This window comes from Triticum urartu, chromosome 6 (genome assembly GCF_003073215.2).
Source record: "Triticum urartu cultivar G1812 chromosome 6, Tu2.1, whole genome shotgun sequence".
Lineage (NCBI taxonomy): Eukaryota > Viridiplantae > Streptophyta > Magnoliopsida > Poales > Poaceae > Triticum > Triticum urartu.
The window spans coordinates 29,766,790-29,774,652 of record NC_053027.1 but is presented as its reverse complement, the minus strand read 5'-3'; the positions used below and the strand labels follow the sequence as shown (position 1 = coordinate 29,774,652).

At 50.2% G+C, this 7,863-nt stretch overlaps 1 non-coding gene across 1 annotated transcript; it reads left to right on the top strand.

Moving 5' to 3' along the window:
• Nucleotides 1–7,281: 7,281 nt before the first annotated feature.
• TRNAG-GCC lies at nucleotides 7,282–7,352 on the top strand. Its single transcript has one exon. It is a non-coding gene; the product is annotated as a tRNA-Gly (tRNA).
• The last annotated feature ends 511 nt before the right edge of the window (nucleotides 7,353–7,863 follow it).

The window sequence follows — 7,863 nt, the reverse complement described above, 5'->3', positions numbered from 1 at the left end:
GAAGACTACGCTTCTGGCCACCTCCATCTTGCAGCATGTAGAAGAGAGTAGATGGTAAGTTCACCAAGTAGCATCATGTAGCATAATCCTAACCGATGATCCTCCCCTCGTCGCCCTGTGAGAGAGCGATCACCGGTTGTATCTGGCACTTGGAAGGGTGTGTTTTATTAAGTATCCGGTTCTAGTTGTCATAAGGTCAAGATACAACTCCGGGTCGTCCTTTTACCGAGGGACACGGCTATTCGAATAGATAAACTTCCCTGCAGGGGTGCACCACATACCCCAACACGCTCGATCCCATTTGACCGGACACACTTTCCTGGGTCATGCCCGGCCTCGGAAGATCAACACGTCGCAGCCCCACCTAGGCACAACAAAGAGGTCAGCACGCCGGTCTAAACCTAAGCGCACAGGGGTCTGGGCCCATCGCCCTTAGCACACCTGCACGTTGCGTGGGCGGCCGGAAGCAGACCTAGCCTAGTGGCGTTCCAGTCCAATCCAGCGCGCGCCGCTCCGTCGCTGACGTCAAGAAGGCTTCGGCTGATACCACGACGTCGGGATACCCATAACTGCTCCCACGTAGATGGTTAGTGCGTATAGACCAAATGGCCAGACTCAGATCAAATACCCAGATCTCGTTAAGCGTGTTAAGTGTCTGCGAATGCCGACCAGGGCCAGGCCCACCTCTTTCCTAGGTGGTCGGAACCTGCCCTGTCGCTCCGCCTCAAAGATCCACTCGCGGGTGCTCCTACGAGCCTACCCGTCTTTAGTCACCACATGTATCATGTTTAAAGTATATAGTATATACCCGTGATCACCTCCCGAGTGATCACGGCCCAATAGTATAGCATGGCAGACGGACAAGAATGTAGGGCCACTGATGATAACTAGCATCCTATACTAAGCAGTAGGTTTGCAGGTAAAGGTAACAACAGTAGTAGCAAGGACAGGCTATGCATCAGTATAGGATTAACGGGAAGCAGTAACATGCTACACTACTCTAATGCAAGCAATATAGAGAAGAGTAGGCGGTATCTGGTGATCAAAGGGGGGGGGCTTGCCTGGTTGCTCTGGCAAGAGAGAGGGGTCGTCAACACCGTAGTCGTACGGGGTAGCAGCGGCGTCGGTCTCGGTGTCTAGAGAGAGAAGAGGGGGAAGAAACGATAAATATAATGCAAGCATATGCATAGTGATGCATGACATGACAAGTTACGGCGTTAGAGGTGCCCTAACGCGGTAGTAGGTGATACCGGTGAAGGGGGATAACATCCGGGAAAGTATCCCCGGTGTTTCGCGTTTTCGGACCGGTGAACCGGAGGGGAAAAGTTGCGAGTTTGATAGGTTAGGGATGCGTGGCGGACGAACGGGCTGCGTATCCGAATTCGTCTCGTCGTTCTGAGCAACTTTCATGTACAAAGTTTTCCCATCTGAGCTACGGTTTATTTTATATTAATTTTTAAAGATTTAATCATTTTTAGAATTTATTTAATTATTTAACTCTAACATTATCCAGAATAGTATATGCTGATGTCATCATGACGTCAGCAGTCAACAGAGGTGTTGACTGGTCAAACTGACGTGTGGGTCCAGTGGGACCCACCTGTCATACACTGTTTTAATTAACTAACTATTAATTAGGTTAATTAGTGATTAGGTTAATCTAATTATAATTAATTAACTTAATTAATTCCTTAATTAAATAATTAATTATTATTATTATTATTATTATTATTTATTTTTAATCTTCTTTTTTTTCGTTCCGGGGGCGTGGGCCCCGTTTGGCAGTGGCCCGAATGGCCTAACGGGCGCTGGGCGCCGGGCGGTACGGGCGACGAGCGCCAGCCCGATAGGGCGCCGCGGGGCAACGGGCGAAGGGGCGGGCGCGTGGCCTGGCGTCGGTGGCCGTGGCCACAGCCGGAGCGCGGGGAGGTTGTGGCACAGGGGCAACCACGGCTCGCGGGGCGCGCGTGGCGCGGCGCGCCGTCGGGCGCCGGCCGTAGCAGCAACGGCAAGGCGGAGGGAGGGTTGCGCGGGCGAGCGGAGCCAGGGCAGCACGGCAGGCGCGGGGCGGAGGCCGGCGCGGGCGCAGCCTGGTCGTGCACGGAGCAGGGCACCGGACGCAGCAACGGGAGGACGCGAACGGCGACTACGGCGAAAGGATTGAGAGGGGGATCGTCGGTGGGGTCCCTCACCCGCGTTGCAGGGGAGGCCCGATGCAGGGCGAACGCGACGGCGGGGAGCGGTGGAGTCGAGGAGGCGTTCCGGCGGGGTCCGACAACGGCGCGTGGCGAGGCAGCGCCGGCGTCGAGCACGTCGGGTGGCGGGGAGGAGATGAGGAGGCGGGCGGCGAAGCGGCGTTCCAGGCGGCGTAGGGCAACGAGGGCGCGGTCGGCGCGACAGGGGAGCTGTCGAGGGAGCGGGGACAGGGCGGGAGGACGAGGGCAGGGGCCGGCGAGGCGGCGTTCGACGGGGCCGGGGCAACTGCCCCGATCCAGATCCCATCGGGGGAGAGGGGGGAGAGGCGTGGGGAATCGAGGGGAGGGGAGTGGACCGAGAGGGGGAGTGGGGGCTGTGTGCGGTAGTGGCTAGGGTTTGGGAAGTGGGGAGGGGGTTATGCTGGGGACGACTGGGCCGGCCTGGGGGCCCGATGGCCTGCTGGGCCGTGGCCCAGTTGGGCCGGGGGTTGCTTTCTCTTTTTTTTTGGTTTTGTTTTCTGTTTTTTTTGTATTTTCCATTTCCTTTATTTTCTATTCTGTTTTAATCTTAAGTTCCTCTTTACTTTAGTTTTATAAACTATAAAAGTAGTCCCTACTTTAGTGTTAATAAATAGGCTACTTACCACATAAGTTTGGGCAACTAAATAAAAGAGTTTAATATTTTATTTAACGTAATAGGCTCTCAACTAATTGGTTTTGCTACTGTTTAAAACATTCTAGAGTATTTTACACTTTTATGAAAGTGTGGTTTCTCTACCATAATTACCTATGCATTATTCGGCAATCACCGAACATTTTTGTTTTAATTTTTGAAAACTGTTATTATTTACCAAACTTTGAATTTGAATTTTGGTCCGGTTTTGACCTAACGATAGATTAGCAACAGTAACCGAGGTGACATGGCATGATTAGCGTGGGATTACTGTAGCATGATTATCCGGGTGTTACAGCCAGGACGGTCGTGGTACCTATGATGACTCTCACTTCGGCGACCATGATGATGATGTTGAGGACGACCATGGGAACTCGTGGCATGAAGATGATGACTTGTATTGTGAAGATGAAGAAGAAGAGGTCAACATTTCCGCGGAGCCATTGTGTTTCATCGACGAGCTCACCCAAAAGGCCGAAGGATAAAAGAGGAGGAAGAGTATTCACACGGGATCATATAGCCAAGCTGAGGACATTTTGATTTGGGAGAGTTGGAAGGAAATCGGCTAAGATCCAATCAAAAGTGCGGAGCAAAAAGGAGCCATATCTTTTGGACAAGAGTTCACAAGAACTTTCATGAGTGAAGAAAGTTTGCCCCCTGCCAATTCACAAGCACCCGCGGTGTCAATTCAATGCAGAGGTGGGGATTCATCCAACAAGAATGCAACGAATATTGTGCTGCGCTTGAGAGCATCAAAGCACGTTCCGTGAGCGGCCTAGGCCTTGGTGACTTGGTATGAACCTCTCTCTTTTCCATCATGCGTCCATTCATGTTGGCATGCCATTTATATTTCCTGCATTCTATGTCCTTTCATGTTGGCTGCATGTTTGATTGTGTAGGCATTCCAATCTTTGGAAGCCTTCAAGGCCCGGCACAAAGACAAGACATTCACTCTCATGCATTGTTGGGTGCTAATCAAATATTACCCCAAGTTCAAGGACCAATACAATGCTCATAGGAAGAAAAGAGGAGAGAAGGCGGCGGCCATGGCTGACGTGGGACACGTGCTCAAGAGGCTGAGGGGCAAGACAAGCTCGAAGTCTGGCGAGAAGCGTGATGCGTCTTCTATAGCCTTTGCAAGGAACTACGGAGCATATGATGAGCCAAAAGGAAATGCGGGAGGAGTGGAAGAGAAAAGGAACGGAGGAGCAAATGAAGATACACCTAGATCTTCAAACGAAGAAGCTTGACATGGAGGAGGCCATGAAGAAGAGGAAGCTTGACATCGAGGAGGCCGCTCAACTCAAGAAGCTAGAGATCGAGGCCACTAATGCCGACAAAAAACCCAAGGAGGTGGCACTAGCATTGATGATCGTCGACAAGAGCAACATGTCACCTGAGAGGAAGGCCTGGTTCACAAACCGGCAGAAGGAGATGTTCGCCCGTGACAACCTGATCTAGGTGAGACCTCGGTCGTGATGGCGGTCCTTTTTGAAGTCCGACTCCTGTGTCGGCCGCTGGCTTTGTTGCCAGCGACAAAACATGTCCCTTTTGAAGGTTGGCTCGTGTGCCGGCCGCTGGCTTTCTTGCCGGCGTGAAACATGTCCTTTTTGAAGGCTGGCTTTGTTGCCGGCATCAAATTGTAGGCCGCCGACTGTGCTGCCGACCGGCATGAACTAGTGTGAACCGTGGCCGCGGCTTAAATCCTTGGTTTCTCACTTTTGCATGCATGGGGACATGATGCAGCCGAAGATGCGACCACGCGTTGGGCGCCCGGCGGACGCAAACCCAAATTCGGGCAGACACGGCCGCATCCCCACCCCCAAACAGACGAAATCCGGACAAAAAGGACGTCTGTTTGGGGTCGCACGTTGGAGTTGGCCTAGAGAACACCACTTGGGGTCAGCTGTAGCATGGCAGTGGTTGCTAAAGGGGTGGTAAAAGAACTAGCACCACCTGGGCCTGCTAGCACAGAACGAATGCACATAGGATGGCAAGGAGTATGTTACGTACGGTGCGGGTACAATAATCCCATACCCATTTCAATGTTTCTTATGGGTATAAAATTCTACCCTTACCCTTCCTATCCGGGACAAATCCATGCCCGTGCCCGTACCCAATGGGTATCAATGCCGAATTTGTACACATCGGGTATATCAACACATCATTGAAGGGTGGTGGTGTAGTTGCTAGGTCCATTGGCTCCACTAAGAGGTTTGTAGGGTTGGAAAATGGTGATTGTTAGGAGGATGAGGCGGGGTATTGTTGGGGAGTTCGAGTAAAGGATGGAGGTGGACTATGATATGGATGTCTTCTTCTAATTAAAACTAACAATAACTAAAAACTATGCAATGCTCATAATAAAAAGAGTATAAACTGGATACCATGCATGATGGGCATGCCTTAAAAATGGGACTAATATAGAGTCATCGGTGTCAAGATTCCGCTATTAAATATTGACCGGAAGGTGTCTGAGTCATGTCCACTTATATTCGAATATGCAGTGTCACATGCTTAATGATTAATAATTTATATGACAACTAGGAGACCATAGAGTATGAGAAAATGAGTTCTAAAAGTGTTTCAGATGGATCCGAAAGTGTCTCAGGAGTCCCGAAAGCGTATAATAAGTGTGTAGAAAAGTCCAGTCTACTTATGAAGGTTCCGGAAGGTTATAGGGTGAAACCCCCTTGGCCGAGCCTGAGGGGATTGCTACCACTTGGGCCAAAAGGGGCCCCATAGGGGTGCCCCCTGTATAGAGAAGGGGCAAAAGCAAATGGGGGAGGAGGAGTCCTCCACATGTTTCAGCCGAACCAATGAAGGGACTCATCTCCCTCACTAACTCGGCCACCCCTTTGGCCGTTGTTCCACCTATAAATATGTGGGGAGGGCTCCCCTTACAGAAAAACCAATCCTTTGGAGGAGCCCTCCAACATACCTACTCGCTCTAATCACTCCTCCGGTCTAACTAGAATTAGACTTCTAATTAGTCTAGAGCGTCAATAGGCTAATTTCTCTCTAATTTTTTATGAGCTCTTCTTCATGTACCAAGGTGTTGTTGGATTACTACTTCGGAACGCGTGGATACCTCGGAGGGTCATCTACTTCGACTCTAGTTCAGCGGGTCTACTTTGACTCTAGATTGGCGGATCTTCTCAGAGAAATTCTCATGGTTGGAAGGTATAAGCTAGCTACGGAATCGTCGCACTTCACCAACTTCTACATTGCTTCCGCTACTTTGGTAGTTGGTGAGGTTGATCGTTAGCCACCTCTTCATAGTTTTCCTAGGTGTGATCGTGTAGCTTAAAATTTTGTTCTGTAGCATGGTCCCCCTGCACAATGCTTGGGCATATGGGCTGACAGGTGCGAGGATGCCAGTGACCGGCTATACCAGGCCATAGAAGTTGTTGGCGTTTGTGTTGAGTAGCGTCCAAGGGCTTGACGCAACGTGCATGCCCGCTTCCACTTCGATGGCTTGCCAGACACCCACGCAATCGGGATCCTTGTTACTGCCATCATCGGGTTGTTGTCACGCCCCATGTTGGTATGATGGTTGATAGCAACGGTGTAGGAGATGATCCTCAAGTCCACCGAGCCTTCGTGCGATGTTGGCTGACCTCGCGCTGTGCTCCTCTTCAACTGCACGCCGACGATGAGGATGCCCCACCTCTCCGTGTGGTCCATCGAGTTGCACAGGAAGCCCCACATCCATTGCGTGGCCACCGATCACGTCGGGTGTGGCTATTTAAGCCTCCAAGAGAACCATTGACCACCAAGACTGCCCCCTCCCCTCCTTCCTCTCCTGATCCGGCCAGCCCAACGAATCGAGACACAATGCCTTCCTTCCTCTCCTTCGGTACCAACAACCACTATTAGTTCTTTGGCATTGTTGAACTATTCAAAGCCTCTCCATCCAATTACTCTCCCTCTCAAGTTTAGTGAGACCCACGCAATGATACGTAGCTCCAATTTGAGATGTGAATGTCCATAGCTGAAGGTGCCAAGGGATCATCAGAGACGACCGCCTTGGCACACGCCGCTAGTGTTTCGTGACCATTTGGGTGATGTCGTGATGTGCCAGGCAGACGCCTGACATTTGAGTGGATGGAGAGAACGTGGGAGGATGGCAAGCACGAGGGGGGAAAGGAAGAAGGAGGAGTAGGGTGGCAATGAGGAGAAAGAGAGAGAGATGACTAAGTGGATTATTTTTTCTACATCAGCCCTTACCAGTGGGCCCCCACCGCTTAGTTTTCCTCATCAAATGTGGTCAAACGAGAATCAGAGCAATGTGTGACAACCAGAACCAGATTTGGTACTCAATCCGTTAACCAGCCCTAATTGTGATAGTTGTGCGCAATTAACTGTTTGAACGTAGTGGCACTGATAAGGTTTAGTAGGGCTCCCTCATCAAAGGCACCAGTGGTCTAGTGGTAGAATAGTACCCTGCCACGGTACAGACCCGGGTTCGATTCCCGGCTGGTGCATTCTTCTTTTGTTATATACAATGTTGTCTACCATTTTTCACTGTCATATGTATTCTGTTTTTCAGTTATAACTAGAAGCACACACACTGCAGAAGAAGAATAGACGCCTGTTTTTTCAGTGGTGTTTGGCAGCCACCTGTACAGATTGATGCACATACTTGCTTCACATCGATTCGGCAAGGATTTGACGAGCAGCATTCTGTTGTCGATCAGGTTATCGACGTTTGTCGTCGCGAGCTGAAGATGCTTCCTTCACATGTTTAGCCTGTTTCAGAGATGCTGAGATTTTTTTTTCGTTACTGCTTTTTTCTTTTTTGAAATCTATTACTCCTTACTGCTGATATTAGGCTTGGTACCATCTCTACTCATCCAGGGTTAATCCTCACTTATTGGTTGAAATCATGTTCCAAAATGAGTTTCAGTCTTTTGGTCTATATATGAAGAGGTCCGGACTGGCAGTTTTTTGCATGATAAGTTGCTTTCCTAACACCTAGATCAACCCAAGACCCTG